Genomic DNA, 17,225 nt, shown 5'->3' with positions numbered 1-17,225 from the left:
AACTTTCCAGGATCTTGTCTCTTCAGAGGTAATTTTTGCCTAGTCAAGTCATCCAGTTCTTTGATGAGCAAGGGGGTTCATCCTCCCAAGTCTCATTACCAAATAGCTTGGCATTTAGCTTCATGATTGCTCCAAGGTACTTAGCAACTTGTTCTTCAGTAACATCTTCATCCTCTTCAGAGGAAGAATACTCATCAGAGCTCATGAATGGCAAAAGTAAATTCAATGGAATCTCTATGGTCTCAGTGTAAGCCTCAGATTCCCATGGTTCCTCATTAGGGAACTCCTTGGAGGCCAGTGGATGTCCATTGAGGTCTTCCTCAGTGGAGATCACTACCTCTTCCTCCTCTCCAGGTTCGACCGTGTGGGTTATGTTGATGGCCTTGCACTCTCCTTTTGGATTCTCTTCTGTATTACTTGGAAGAGTACTAGGAGGGAGTTCAGTAACTTTCTTACTCAGCTGACCCACTTGTGCCTCCAAATTTCTAATGGAGGACCTTATTTCAGTCATGAAACTTTGAGTGGTTTTAATTAAATCAGAGACTACAGTTGCTAATTTAGAGTGGTTCTGCTTGGAATTCTCTGTTTGTTGCTGAGAAGATGATAGAAAAAGTTTCCCATTGCTAAACCTATTTCTTCTACCATTATTGTTGTTGAAGCCTTGTTGAGGCCTCTGTTGATCCTTCCATGAGAAGTTTGGATAATTTCTCCATGAAGGATTATAGGTGTTTCCATAGGATTCTCTCATGTAATTCACCTCTTCCATTGCTGGGTTCTCAGGATCATAAGCTTCTTCTTCAGATGAAGCTTCTTTGGTACTGACTTTGCTACTTGCATTCCAGACAGACTCTGAGAAATCATATTGACTTGCTGAGTCAATATTTTGTTCTGAGCCAATATGGCATTCAGAGTATTAATCTCAAGAACTCCTTTCTTATGACTTGTCCCATTATTCACAGGATTCCTTTCAGAGGTGTACATGAATTGGTTATTTGCAACCATTTCAATGAGTTCCTGAGCTTCTGTAGGCGTCTTCTTCAGATGAAGAGATCCTCCAGCAGAGCTGTCCAATGACATCTTGGACAGTTCAGACAGACCATCATAGAAGATACCTATGATGCTCCATTCTGAAAGCATGTCAGAAGGACACCTTCTGATCAATTGCTTGTATCTTTCCCAAGCTTCATAGAGGGATTCACCTTCCTTCTGTCTGAAGGTTTGGACCTCCACTCTAAGCTTGCTCAATTTTTGAGGTGGAAAGAACTTTGCCAAGAAAGCATTGACTAGCTTTTCCCAAGAGTTCATGCTTTCTTTAGGTTGTGAATCCAACCATGTTCTAGCTCTATCTCTTATAGCAAAGGGAAAGAGCATAAGCTAGTAGACCTCGGGATCAACCCCATTGGTGTCACAGATTTGCAAGAATTCAGCTAAGAACTGATGAGGATCTTCCAATGGAAGTCCATGAAACTTGCAATTCTGTTGCATCAGAGAAACTAATTGAGGCTTAAGCTCAAAGTTGTTTGCTCCAATGGCAGGGATTGAGATGCTTCTCCCATAGAAGTCGGGAGTAGGTGCAGTAAAGTCACCAAGCACCTTCCTTGCATTGTTGGCATTGTTGTTGTATTCGGCTGCCATGTCTTCTTCTTGTTTGAAAAGTTCTATTAGGTCCTCTATAGAGAGTTGTACTTTAGCTTCTTTGAGCTTTCTCTTCAAGGTCCTTTCAGGTTCAGGATCAGCTTCAACAAGAATTCCCTTGTCCTTGCTCCTACTCATATGAAAAGAGAGGAGAAGAAAATATGGAATCCTCTATGTCACAGTATAGAGATTCCTTGAGGTGTCAGAGGAAAATAAAAATAGAAGGATGAGGTAGAGAGGAGAGAATTCGAACTTATCAAGAGGGACAGAGTTCGAATTGCTGATAATGGAGAAGTGTTAGTCCTTTAAATAGAAGGATTTTGGAAGAGGGGAAGAATTTTCGAAATTAAAGTAAAAGATTTTGAAATAATTAAAAGAAATTTTGAAAATTTGGTAAATGATTTTCGAAAACTAAGATTGGGAAAGAAATTAAGTGATTTTTGGAAAAGATTTTGAAATTAGAAATCAAAAAGATATGATTGAAAATTAATTTTGAAAAAGATGTGATTGAAAAGATATGATTGAGAATCAAATTAAAAAGAGAAAATTTTTAAAATTAAAGTTAATTACTTGACTAACAGGAAATTAAAAGATATGATTCTAGAATTAAAATTTGATCCTTTCTTAATAGGCAAGAAACAACTTGAAATTTTTGAGTTAAATCATTAATTGTAACAAGGATTTTCGAAAATAATAATAATTTAAAAAAATGGAAAGAAATTGATTTTGAAAAGATATGATTGAAGAGATATGATTTGAAAAAGATTTGAATTAAAAATAAAATCTTCCCTCTAGTGTCCTCCTGGCGTTAAACGCCCAGAATGGCATCCATTCTGGCGTTTAACGCCCAAAATGCTACCTTTTTGGGCGTTTAACGCCCAGCCAGGTACCCTGGCTAGAGTTTAAACGCCAGTTTTCCTTCCTCACTGGGCATTTTGAACGCCCAGCTTTTTCTCTGTAATTCCTCTGCTGCATGTTCTGAATCTTCAATTCTCTGTATTATTGACTTGAAAAGACATGGTTGGAAAACTAAGATTAAACAAATAATGCATGCAGGACACCAAACTTAGAAGTTTGTATACTAAGGACTATAACAATTTGAAAATGCATATGAGAAACAACAAAAGACATAAAACAAGAGAATTTAAAGATAAGAGCAAGGAAATCATCAAGAATAACTTGAAGATCAATGAAGAACATAATGCATGTAATTTTCGAAAATTAGAAGAATGAAATTGACACCAAACTTAAGACTAGACACTAGACTCAAACAAGAAACATAAAATATTTTTTATTTTAAGATTTTATAAATTTTTTTTGTAATTTTTTCGAAAATTAAGTGGAAAAAGAGAAAAAAAGGACTTCAAAATTCTTAATGAGAATTCCAAGAATCATGCAATATTACTCCGGTCCAGGAATTAGACATGGCTTACTAGCCAGCCAAGCTTTCAGTGAAAGCTTCGGTCCAAAACACTAGACATGGCCAATGGCCAGCCAAGCTTTAGCAGATCATTACGTTCAACAGCAAGATTGATAGAAATCAACAAGCCCTTGTAATGATAAGTTGAAACTTCGATCCAAAAGATTAGACATGGCTTCTCAGCCAGCCAGACTTCAACAAATCATCATAAAACTCTAGAATTCATTCTTCAAAGTTCTGAAGAACAAAATAGAAATACAAATTTTTTTCTTGAAATTTTTCGAAAATTAAAAGGTAAAAAGCTTAAACATAAAATAAAATTACCTAATCTGAGCAACAAGATGAACCGTCAGTTGTCCAAACTCGAACAATCCCCGGCAACGGCGCCAAAAACTTGGTGCACGAAATTGTGATATCAATGGCGCCAACAACTTGGTACGCACAATTGTAATCTCAACTCTTTGTCACAACTCCGCATAACTAACCAGCAAGTGCACTGGGTCGTCCAAGTAATAAACCTTACGTGAGTAAAGGTCGATCCCACGGAGATTGTTGGCTTGAAGCAAGCTATGGTCATCTTGTAAATCTCAGTCAGGCAGATTCAAATGGTTATGGAGAATTGATAATTAAAATATGAATAAAATATAAAATAGGATAGAGATACTTATGTAATTCATTGGTGAGAATTTTAGATAAGCGTATGAAGATGCTTTGTTCCTTCTGAACTTCTGCTTTCCTATTGCCTTCTTCCAATCATTCATACTCCTTTCCATGGCAAGCTGTATGTTGGGTTTCACCGTTGTCAATGGCTACCTCCCGTCCTCTCAGTGAAAATATTCCAAATGCGCTGTCACCGCACAGCTAATCAGCTGTTGGTTCTCGATCATGTTGGAATAGGATCCATTGATCCTTTTACGTCTATCACTACGCCCAACACTCGTGAGTTTGAAGCTCGTCACAGTCATCCCTTCTCTGATCCTACTCGGAATATCACAGACAAGGTTTAGACTTTCTGGATCTCAGGAATGGCTGCCAATTGATTCTAGCCTATACCACGAAGGTTCTAATCTTAGATTAGAAACCCAAGAGATACACATTCAAGCTTGTTTGCATGTAGAACGGAAGTGGTTGTCAGGCACGCGTTCATAGGTGAGAATGGTGATGAGTGTCACGGATCATCACATTCATCATGTTGAAGAACGAATGGATATCTTAGAACAGAAATAGGCTTGAGTTGAATAGAAAAACAATAGTACTTTGCATTAATTCATGAGGAACAGCAGAGCTCCACACCTTAATCTATGGTGTGTAGAAACTCCACCGTTGAAAATACAAAAGTGATAATGGTGATCATTGGCTTCGGCTCCAGAGAGGGAACCAGAAGAAGCAAGATCAAAAGTATGATCAAGTGTGTAAAATACAATAGCAAAAGGTTCTATTTGTAGAAAACTAGTAACCTAGGGTTTACAGAAATGAGTAAATGATGCAGAATCCACTTCAGGGTCCACTTGGTGTGTGCTTGGGCTGAGGGTTGAAGCTTTCATGTGTAGAGGCTTTTCTTGGAGTTAAACGCCAACTTTTGTGCCAGTTTGGGCGTTTAACTCCAGCTTTTATGCCAGTTCTGGCGTTTTGACACCAGAATTTCTATACTGACTTGGAACGCCGGTTTGGGCCATCAAATCTCGGAAAAAGTATGAACTATTATATATTGCTGGAAAGCCCAGGATGTCTAATTTCCAACGCAATTGAGAGCGCACCAATTGGGCTTCTGTAGCTCTAGAAAATCTACTTTGAGTGCAGGGAGGTCAGAATCCAACAGCATCTGCAGTCCTTTTTCAGCCTCTGAATAAGATTTTTGCTCAGGTCCCTCAATTTCAGCCAGAAAATACCTAAAATCACAAAAAAACACACAAACTCATAGTAAAGTCCAGAAATGTGATTTTTATTTAAAAACTAATAAAAACACAATAAAAACAAACTAAAATATACTAAAAATAATGCCAAAAAGCGTATAAATTATCCGCTCATCAGTACCATACATTATACAACACACTTAGGAGTAGTTTTAGGTAGTTTAGTTTAGGTTTTCTCTCAAATTTCTTAGGATGTAATTAGGGTTTATATTTCAAGTTTACAATTCCCAATTTTGATCTTGGAATCTAGCTATTTCCATTGTAAGTATTTCTTTAATTTTCTCTTTTATTACACTACTTGTTCTACACTTTCCTCTATTTTAATTTCCTTTATCAGTACATATATGCTTCTTGAAATTTTGAGTTTTGGTTAATAAATTTGATGTTTAGTGGTTATTTTATGTTTGTTGAGTTGTCATTGCTGATTTTGTTCTTTGGTTGTTCATAGTTTCAAGTAGTTTTCCAATTTTGCCATGTTTTATGAATATACCTACCATGTGTTTGATGAAATGCCAATTTTGATTATGAGGTATATTTTCATTCCTTGACTTGGGGGAATGAGTATATGGAATACTAGAGTCATAATGTCTGACATTTAGTGATACTTCTTGGGTTGTTAGTTGTTATTGTTTCCATTAACGCTAGCTTTTTACTAAGGTAATTAGTAAGTTAGCTAGGATTTGTGGATTAATAACAATTATGCTCAATTGACTTACTCTTCGATGTTAAGGGTTGACTAGGTGAGATTAATCCATCATAATTATCATAATTGTGGTTATGGCAAGGAACGGATTCCATAGCTCATCCCAAGCCAAGGCTTCATTTATGTTTTAAACCACAATTCCATCAATTTTGAGTCTTACCACAATTCCATTAATTTTGAGTCTTACTTGTTTATATTACATACATAGTTCTTTAGTTCTTTTATTAGTTCATTAATTACAATTTTGGATCGTTCTTTTATATCTTTATTGCTTGCTTCATTATTGAAAACCCCTTGATTTTCACAACCAATTTTATGCGCTCTCAGTCATTAGTTCCTAGGAAAGACAACCCGAGGTTTAATTACTCTTGATTATTTTGTATTTGGAATTAAAATTTGATGGTGGGAGTTGGTCGCCAGTTTGGTCTATACTTGCAACGGAAGTTATTTTAAGTGAAAAAATCCAAACCGGTGCAAATCTTATTTATTAGCACTATATCCCTAAATACAAAAGAGATACCATGAGCGGGTTAGCTACTAGATGTGTTAGGTTCTGCAATATAACTGATAAACCCATATTTCGTGAGTTCTTTTGTGCTTAATTTGAGTGATTTATACAATCCTTCACCTGCTTATTCACATTAATTGCATGGTTTTACTCTCCCTTCCTTATTATATCATATTGTGAAAAACATGTTTCCTAAGCTTTAAAAATTAATTATTTTAATTACCTTTATTTCCATTCGATGCCGTGACCGGTGTGTTGAGTAGTTTCAGATTTTCTCAGGCAGAATGACTTAAAGGATGGAAAAGGAAACATACTAAAATGGAAGGAGAAAGCAAAACGGAGCTTTAAGGAAACTGGTATCCACGCGATCGCATGGATGACGCGATCGCGTGCCAAGCACAAATCAGCAGCGACGCGGCCGCATGACTGACGCAACCGCGCGCCTTAAGCAGAATGCATATGACGCGGTCGCATGACTGACGCGACCGCGTGGCAAGGAAAAGCTCCAAATGACGCGACCGCATGACCCACGCGGACGCGTGACAGAGGCCACGCATCAGAATTTACAGAATGCGCCCCCAGCGAATTCTGAAGCCCTTTTTGGCCCAGATCCAAGTACAGACAGCATAGACCAGAGGTTATAAAGTGTGGAAATGCACCCATTCAAAAGGAGCTCGCATATTTTACCTTTCAATGATTTAGATTTAGTTGAGAGGGAGATCTTCTCTCTCTCTCTTTTAGGATTTAGGATTTCTTCTTGTTTTAAGAGTAACTCTGGATCCCAGGTTTAATGTTCTTTTATTTTTACTTCTATTTATTTATTCCAACATTTGAATTGATTATTATAATTTGATTTATGAATTCTTCCATGTTACAGACTGTTATTTGAATTAATGATAATTGAGATATTTTCAGTTTATGATTGTTTTCTTTGATTTAAGTTACCATTGCTTCCCATCTAAGGACATTTTTATTATTCCAGCAATTTTACTTTTTCCCCTTTTGGTTCTGGTTAAGAATTTAGTAACTCAACAGTTATTAAACTCAACATAATTGATAATCGTTATCTTGCTAATTGAGCTGAACTTAAGTAATCCCAACCTTTTCTTAGGAAATAAATAGGATTCATAGGTCAATTAAATTAGTCCCTTGACTTTCCTTGCCTTGGTACAGGTTGATCAAGTGGAGTTTAGATTCAACTTTCATTATAGTTGAGAGAGATAACTACGTTGGACCTCCAACTTCTCTTACCTTGCCAAAAGTTTGCTTTATAGTATTTATTTAATTTTAATTGCCATTTACTTTACCTGTCATTCAAATTACTTGCTTCTCATCTTCTAAACCCCGATTACAACCTCTATAGCCAATAATAAGAACATACTTCCTCGCAGTTCCTTGAGAAGACGATCCGAGGTTTGAATACTCGGTTAACAATTTCTAAAGGGGTTTGTTACTTGTGACACCCAAAACGTTTGTATGAAGGAATTTTTGTCAGTTTAGAGACTATATCTACAACGCAACTGTTTCTATGAATCTCTTTACTGGTAAAAATCCCGACGTCAAAATGGCGCCGTTGCCGGAAAACTGCTAACGTGTGCCTTATTATTGGTTATTGTTAATATTTTTTTTTCTTTTGCTTGTTTATTTATTTTTGTTTTTCCCTTTTTATTTTTATTTGCTGCTATGAACTCTCACCTCTCTCGCTTTGAGTTTGGTTCTAATGTTGTTAAGGGAAATAAAAGTTACAGCAGGAATGTGCATCAAGGTCAGACCAATCAAGGATGGATAGAACCAAGAGGATCTAATCAACCCTTTTGGCAGCAACACCCTCCGAGATATCCTGGACAAAGACCATTCCACAATGCATACCCAGCTGAAAAACATGGTGGATAACTTTGTAACTACCAACAAGCCCCACCCCGTACATATAAACCACCCTTTCAACATAACCTTGAACCACCACACTCACAAGCTTCTCTTCACCATTCGCCATCATATGATCCATCCTTACCCCAATACCAATCCAATCGCTCCCAACCACCACCACTTTCCTTTGTAGTATGTCCAAGTCCAGCAACCTAAGAAGCAGAGGATCGCCTAAGAGAAACAGTAATTAAATTTCAAACAACCATTAAACAACTGGAGCAAGCAATGATTCAATGGGCTTCTAGGCGCTCAAATATACAAGGATCAACCACAGCTCCATGTGGACAGCCCAATGAAGAGCAGAGCATGAAGGAAGTGCCAGAAACTCCAGTGGATAAGACAGAGCATGAATTTGTACTAGAACAATTAGAAGAAGCTGTCTTTGTTCAAGAAGAAGAGTTGGTTGAAGATCTAGGAGATGCTGAACCTCCATGGGAATCCAGAATTGAGGAAAACTCCATCCAGGATGCTACAGTTGATGCTAAGGAGGATATTTCTCCAAGGCAAATCGTTTATGAAGAATCAAGCGGAATAATCCAAGAAACAAATTCCCTTGATGATGATAGTCACGAATCTAGCTCTCTTAGTGATGAACTTGCATCCGCAAGTGAACTCTCTGAGATCGAAGAATCTTTCCCAAGTGAATATGAAGATGATGCAGAGGTAGATTTCTCTCAACCTCCATTCTATGACTCAAGTGATGAGGAAGACACAGAAGACTTTGACCAGGACACAGATACAATTGAAGATCTTTGCAAAGAAGTGGAGGAATTCACAGAAGAGCACAAGGAAACGGAACTTGCAGAACCACCAAAAACACCTATCCCAAGGCCATTACCACCTAATACAAGCTTCAAGTGGGTACAATCCTTAACTTATAACTTTACTTATTCACTTGAATATGGTTTGCTTGAAACAGATGGCCAGCTTAGAGCTCTCTGCGGCTTTAAGAGTAAGAGGGAAATAGCTCGTACTCAGAGCTGGTGCACAAGGTTCAATAAGGTTCCATGCTTCACTTTGAAGTACACGGATTGGTATCATGCTCAATCACATGGATCACGGAAAACGTTTGGTCACCAAGGTGAGATTCTACTTTTTAACCCGCCCGAATGGAGACATGTAGATCAAAACGGAGGTGGATTTAAAAGCAAGGCTTGAAATCCTGGAGTTTATTCTAACATTTGTCATCCTGGGAGCCTAACAATATATTTAAAGTTGTTCGGAAGCTTTGCGTGCCTAGTTTGGGACCCCGGAAGCTATTGGCATTCCAAGCACTGGTGGAGATTTTTGGACGAATTTAAACATAAGCCACCATAACAGGATATCCCTCCAATGTCCAACTTAAGGACTTTAACTAAAAGTGCTAGGTGGGAGACAACCCACCATGGTATGGTCGCTTCTTTTTCAATTTATTTCTTGTTAATTACTTTCATTTTTCCTTTTTCATTTTAATTTATTAAACCTGGAATCATGCATAAACATTCATGTTAATCATTGCATTCTGCCTTTTTCATGCATAAAAAAAAAGGGATGCACGACGCGACCGCATGCCCCATGAGATCGCGACATATCGCGGAAAACACCACCCGTGCGACCGCGTGACCCACGCGGCCGCGTGATGTATATATCGGCGTAAGGATCCAACGAACAGAAAGTTAGGCTGGAATCGTGCGGCCCTTGTGTGTTTCGCACAAATTGGCCCACGCGATCGCATGCCCCATGCGATCGCGTCACTTGCACAATACCAATCCCACGCGACCGCGTGAGCGACACGATCGCGTCGCATGGATTGCACATCACCCCAAAAGGAGACAGAGAGTTGCGCTAAAATGGCGCTGGAGCCGTGCGTATAGCACGAATTCCAGCGACGCGATCGCGCGACCCACGCGATCGCGTCACCCTTCCTTCCTCCCTCTCATGCGATCGCGCGCCCCACGCGATCGCGTCAGTCCTATTTTCACCCCAACCACTCGACCGCGTGCCCTACGCGGCCGCGTGGATTCGAAAATATAACCCCCCAGCTCGCGAACCCTATCAGTCGCGAGCCCCCCACCCCTAACCCTCTTCTCCTTCTCTGCTCCCTCTCCCTCCAACCACCACCCAGCACCACCCAGCCGCCACCACCGGCCACCCAGACGCCGCCGCTACCCTGGACGCCGCCGCCGCAACCCCCTCCCCTCCCTTCTTCTCCCTTCTTCCTCTCTCCTCCCCTCTCCACCACTGCCTCCGCAACCACCGCCCCCCCCACCGCCGGCCACCCAGCCGCGTCCCCCTCTCTCCGCCACCCACCCGCACCCCCCTCTTCTATCACTAACCCAAAACCCTCGCCGCCACTGCCCCCATCAGCCGCCACCGCGACACCGTGCCCCACCACCGCACCGGACGCCGCCGCAGCCACCTTCTTCCCCGTTCCACCCCTTCCGCCTACTAGGTTCCACAAAACGCAACCCCCTTTATTATCCGTTCGTCGTTTTTCTGTACTTTTTTTCCGTTTCTGTTCATCATTAGGATAGATAGATATGCATTCTGTAGTGGATTTTTAGGTTGTTAGCTAGCTTAGGCTGTGGTTAGTGGATCTAGGTCTGTTTACTTGCACTGTTCCTGTTTATGTTTTATCATAACTGCAATTTTGCTGTTCCTGTGACCTCGTTCATATGTTGTGATTTCTTGTAATTGCTGCTTGTTACTCTAAAATTTTCCTGTTTCTATACATTACTGGTAACTGCAGCATGTTTTTAATTCATATGAACTGCTATGATTGCTGTTTATTTTCTGGGATAATCCAATTTTAGCCAGAATGCTGCCCAAATTTTTTAAACTTTTTTTTCTCATCCATGTTTTGGTTTGGCATTTCTGAACTCTGTTTTACTCTGCTTTACCCAAACCATTTCATGAATGCTATGGCAGACATTCTTATCCTCTTTGATTTCCTGGTTCATAAACCGCATTTGTGATTCACTGATTCCAGTTTTTGCTTTCTCTATTTCTATTCGAATCAGCATCACCCTGTTTTCCTTGTTCGATTATGAGTACTTCTATTCTTACCTGTGAATCCGTGTTATATGGAATTTTTCTATGCCACTTACTTTAACCCGCACTTTACTAACTCACTAATTTTAATTTACTAATTTCTTTTTCAAATTCTAACCATACTACCCCTTTTAATCTCTTCTCTGATTATTTTCACTTTCCTCTAACTTTCTGACCATGGCATATTGATTATTTTTCCATTTAACACAAATTCAATCACATTTCAATTACTCATTTTCCTTATTCTATTTCTCCCTTGCTGCTTTGAGTTTCCTTTGTTTAATTGCCTATTTGCTTTCCCATTTTATCCATATCCTGGTTTTCTATTTTTCAGGATGTCTGCCTCACAGAGGAAAGGCAAAGGCAAAGTTACTAGCAAGCGCAAGAGAGGAGATTTCTCCCAGTCCATCATAGCTCTAATGCATGATTCTTCATGGCGGGAGAAGAACTTCACACAGTAGGAAAAAGCTGACCAGCTGCTCCCTGCAACTGATCCTATAAAATTTGCAAACCGGTACTGTGAGTTGAAGTACCCGGCTTTTGCAAACTCCAGAAATCTATACCTGGAACGAACTCTGAAGATTCCAGAAGCCCTCCAGCAGTACACCACTGAGCAAATTAAGCAAAGGGGCTGGTTCTTTCTGGAGAGAACACTGACAGAGGTCAATTCATCTTGGGTCCAGAAATTTTACTGCAACTACTACCTCACCATTGTTGTTAAACTCTCGAGTTAACTTGTAAACTCGTACGAGTTTATGAGTTTAAATATGGAATCGAGTTGACTCGGGCATAGACTCTATCTTGAGTAAACTCGGCTAGACTCGGCTAGACTCGGTCAAACTCGGACAAACTCGTGAGTCTAGGACCGAGTTAGCGAGTTTGTGTTTTTCTTCATTTTTGCTCAAAAAAGCGTCACTTTGAAACAAAGAAAAAATACTTTTTTTATTAGGGTTACGATAACACTCCCAAAGAATGAAAGAAAACTCACAACTCACTTATCTGCGTCGTTTCTCTCAAGTCTCACTTTCTCCATGTTCTGCCGCAGTTGCCGTTCCCCGTCGAGCTACCGTTGTTCGCCTGCGTCTACTACCTCTTCTCTGATTTGTGCAATTATCTTTGTGAATTTTACCTATGTTACACTCTACTTTGTATTTCTTCACATCTCCACTATCTACAAGTCCATCGTGCTATCACCGTTCACGAGTTCGACTACTTCTCCTACAGTCCTATCTCTGCTCTGATTTGCACCGTCGTGAAATCCATGACTATTTGTTGCCGTTGTTTCGTGCTGCTGCTGCACTCTCACCACCGCTGCCTGCTACATCCTTGTCTTCGATTTGCTATTGCTGGGACTTTGCCCCTTATTTTCTTCTGTATCCTCTATTTTTTGTATGCCTTTTTCCCTTTCTTTGAGACATTACTTCTTGATTTAGTTTTTTTTTTGCTTTTTAAATTTTATTGCTTCTAATTTTAGCCTATTGCTTATCGTTTATGTTAGATGGCCATATGGTTCATCCATTCATGGCTGATTAGTAATTAATTATTTTGATTAGAGTTAATTTGATTATTTGATATTATTCAATGTTCAATTAAAGATTTAGTATTACAGATTTATAATTTTTAATTTTATGTATTCTATGTTGTATTTGTATAAGAATAATTATAGAGGATTTGAATGTATATTTTAAAGTATTTGTTATAATATATGCTATTATTTTAATTTATTATATGCTTTAAGATTGATATTTATTACTTTTAAAGGGTTAGAATTGAGTAAATATACGTTATGTATGATATATATATATATAAACTTCATAACAGGTAAACTTATACGAGTCTACGAGTTAACTCGCGAGTTTGACAACCTTGTACCTCACCACCCTAGATGCAGTGAACCTGAGAGGAAAACAAATTCTGGTCACTGAGGAGGCCTTAGAGGACATTCTCCAGCTCCCAGCCAAGTCCGATCAACCTGATGGTTATTCAAAGGCTGAGGAGGACATGCGCCAGATGAAGTTTGATTGGGATGCCGTGAAGGCGCGGATAGCTCTCGACCCGACAGTTCCTTGGGAGATGGGTCAGGACACTACCATGCCTAGAGGGATCAAGAGAGCATACTTGAACGATGAGGCTCGGTTATGGCATCAGATCTTGAGTAATTATGTGATGCCGAGTACTCACGAGACGGAGATCCCGGCTGCTATGATCACCCTCCTTTGGTGTGTGTTGGAGGGTAAGGACCTTTATCTGCCATGTTTCATTCGGCATTATATGGCCAGGGTCCACGTCCGAGGCACCCTCCCCTTTCCATACCTAGTTACACAGCTTGGCCGTCGAGCTGACGTGCCATGGGAGGATGCCGATGAGAGACCACCAGTGGCGGATTGCAGAAAGATCATTCCGTACAGCCAGAACTTCTTAGCCCTGGGCCACAGACCAGCACCATTCACTGCTACTGATGAGTCAGCCCCACAGTCTGCTGGACCCTCTTCCTCCACTGCTGCACCACCTACCCCTGCTACCACCACTGCACCTCCACCTGCCACAGAGCCCGTCTATCATCTGGTGCACCGCTTGTTCCGACGACTTGACCAGATGGAGCGTCGCAACAAGCGGCGCTATGAGCACCTAAAGCTGATGATACGATCCGGCGACATTTCCTCCGAGCCCGACACACCATCCGATGCATCTGAGGAGGAGGCGGATGCGCCCGAGGCAGAGACCCATCCCCAGGAGGCAGCACCAGCCGCACCACAGGCAGCGGTCCCACATCAGATTGAGGCTGCGGATCTTGAGATCCCGATCAAGTCAGCACCTCCTCCACAGCAGCCAGACCCTCAGCCCACCACCACCACTGAGACCCCCGCTACCATCCCTCCCAGTTATGACACTCCTTCACACCCGGCTTGATGAGCATCGAGGACGATGCTTCCTTTTAAGTGTGGGGAGGTCGCCAACTCTGGCGTTTATTTTGGTGAACCACTACATACTTTTTTTTTATTTTGGATATTTTTCTGTATTTTTCCTTTTACTGTTATTTTCTGAGTACTTATACATTGCTTTTATGTATTTTTACTCTATTTTCTGCATTTTGCATCTTTAGTTCATACTTTATCCATTTAGTTTATTTTAGTTATTTAGTTTAGTTTGCAATTCTGATTTATTAGTGGATTAATTAGTATAGTTTACCCTTTTTAGCATAAGATAGTATAGTTTAAATTGAAAAATATAAAAAGAAAGTAAGCTAGGAAATTGAACATACCAGATTTAAATCCACAAAACTTGTATATAGCATTACATGATCTAGTTAAGCTGACAACATTTCATCAAGGAGGAACATTAAAACTTTAAAAGCCACCCTAAATAATTCTTTTTTATGAGAATAATGGGAATTTTTAACTAAACCTGCATACAATATATAAATGATATATGATGCTTGAGTTAGAGAACACACAGCCTGTGAGTCTTGAGCTTAAATTGTATGGTTTCATTCAAACCATAATTTCATTTCTGTGTGTTACATTTCTTTTTATTCTGATGTTCTTTCCTTTGCTTTAATCTATATGTCCAATTATAGAATATAGAATAGATACATACCAAGAGAATGATTGAGGCCATCATTTGATTTTAGCTCACTCACCCCAAATTAGCCTACCTTTTACATCACCCTTGTTAGCCCCCTTGAGCCTTTTAAAATCCCTTTATTCTATTTAGCCAAATTACTAGCCTTAAGCAGAAAAACAAAAGAAAATCCCAAGTGAATCCTTGGTTAGCTTAAGATAGAAAATCATGAATAGAGTTAAATGTGGGAAACCTTTTAGGAACATGGATGATAGAAACAAAAGGTAGAAAAGTTAAAAGGAATAAAATAAAATTTGGGAAGCATGCTCATGAGAAAATCTAAGTGATTCAATTACCATGTGCATTAAAAAAAAAGAGAGAAGAAGAGAGAAAGTTATTTTTTTTTCAGCATTTGAATAAAAGGGGATACAAAAGAAATTCCCCAATGCAAAATAAAAACAATGCACAAGGGATAAAAATAAAGAGTGAAACATGAGCATGTAACAATAAGTAGGATAATATGGGAGAAGAGGTAAAGAAGTTTTATCTTGCTAAAAATGTATGTTAGGTGAGATCTTAGTCTAATTAAGGATTCACTTATTAGCTCACTTGACCCTATACATAAAATCCTTACCCTTACCTTGACCCCATTACAACCTCAATAAAGACCTCATGACTTTTGGTATGACTATATTCTATAATTGTTGATTGGTTAGATGAAGAACAAAGCCATAGAAATTAAGAATAAAAAGAAAAATAGAGTGAATAAACCCAAGAAACACTGAGTGACTAGAGAGTAAACACAAATTCCAGTGAGGGTTCAATAACTCATCAACATATATCTGTACTTAATTTACTAATTGTTTTGCAAGTTTGTACAATGTTTTCTTTCCCATCTCATTTGCTAAAATGCTTTATTATTCAAGGGTTGGCTATATATATATATATATATATATATATACATGACTCCTTGAGAATGTGAATTAACTTAACTACATGTAAGCTTTATATATGAGTGAATAAATTAGAGTTGCATGATGCATCATTCATTTAGGTAGTTGCATTTAAATTAGGTTGCATTGCATGACATTCCATCACTTTAACCTTAATTATTTACCTTGGATTTAGCATGAGGACATGCTAGTGTTTAAGTGTGGGGAGGTTGATAAACCCATATTTCGTGAGTTCTTTTGTGCTTAATTTGAGTGATTTATACAATCCCTCAAGGCTCTCCAGCATCAGACTTACCCTGTCCTTGGATCTCATCCAAGCCTTTTCATTTTTATAGGCTAGCTTGTGTGCCGCCTTATGTGATTGCACCATGAGCTCCGACATGTTTGAAAATTCTGTGAGAATTTTTTTGATAGATTCGGTTGCTTTGGAAGACTCAAGCCGACTTTCATATTCACTATCCGAAGCCACAGATTTCTTGCCCTTGGTTCCTTTAACAGCTCCACCTCCTTTGATCATAGACACCTTGTTTTCTACAGCCTCATTCAGGAGATCAATTTTAAAATATTTAAAAATACTAGTTAGAAATATTCCATAGGACAGATTCGCCTTTTTGGTGCTTTTAACTGACTCCCACATGTGTCTGATCATGAGGTAACCAAATGATATAGGTGTAGATGTAACAAGAGCAAAAATGATAAGAGAGTCAGAGAATGTTACTCTATTATGGGAGCCGCTTTGAGGGGTCAGGATGTGGGTGATGATCCTGTGAAGTAGAGAGTTAGTCGGACCGAGGGCTTTGTGGGTAGGAGTAGTCCCATCCAAACCAGAGAGGTTTTCACAGATGTGTTAAAGAACAATCTTATAGGTGATGCCGACCTGTGAGTCCCACTTCTCGGCCATGTATGCTCTCGGCCCTTCCTCTTTGTAACCTAGAGCCATCCCAATTGTTCCAGTGTCAAGAGTTATGTGAACCCTCTTCACATATGAGTGGATGATGCCATCAATGAGTCGCATGTTGGCATAGAATTCACGAACCAAACTGGGGTAAACCGGTTTCTGGATCTGGAGTAGTGGAGTCCATTAAAGAAGTTCAAAAAGAGAAGAAACATTTATCCCTTTGTTGGTGAGAGAGTCAAGATTGACTAAATAGGTTTGACAGAGATGACGTTTTTCCAGAACCTCTTTGTGGAATTCATATGAAGCACAGGAGTTGAACCTGGCAGGATCATAGTGAGAGTGTGGTTTGCTGAATTTGTTCCTGAAATCCAAGGACTCCAGGTTTGCTGGTTCCTTGCTGTTGTTCAGTGCGAACCCTTTTGTTTTCTGAGCACTCCTTCCGGGTGTGGCTTTCTTCGGTCGAGATTGTGGTGGTGATGGAATGGGTGAGGTGTGTGATTCTTCCTCTTCTGCCACAGGAACCTTTTCTTTCTTCTTCCTTGAAGAAGTTTTCGTGGCTATGACCTTCCTTCTCATGGTGTCGGTTTGTTTTGAGGGTGGTGAGGGAGAAAATGAAGATGTAGAATGGATATGGATATCAGTGTGAGTTTGTGGTGTGGACAGTTTTTGAGAGAATAA

The 17,225-nt window shown here is 39.5% G+C and overlaps 1 non-coding gene across 1 annotated transcript; it reads left to right on the top strand.

The window, feature by feature from the left end:
* The first annotated feature begins 1,131 nt into the window (after positions 1-1,131).
* LOC112731120 (small nucleolar RNA R71) lies at positions 1,132-1,239 on the top strand. The gene has a single exon (XR_003166912.1). It is a non-coding gene; the product is annotated as a small nucleolar RNA R71 (small nucleolar RNA).
* The last annotated feature ends 15,986 nt before the right edge of the window (positions 1,240-17,225 follow it).

This window comes from Arachis hypogaea, chromosome 12, assembly GCF_003086295.3.
Source record: "Arachis hypogaea cultivar Tifrunner chromosome 12, arahy.Tifrunner.gnm2.J5K5, whole genome shotgun sequence".
NCBI classification, from domain to species: Eukaryota; Viridiplantae; Streptophyta; class Magnoliopsida; order Fabales; family Fabaceae; genus Arachis; species Arachis hypogaea.
The sequence above is the reverse complement of the archived record's forward strand: the minus strand, read 5'-3'. Positions and strand labels throughout refer to the sequence as shown.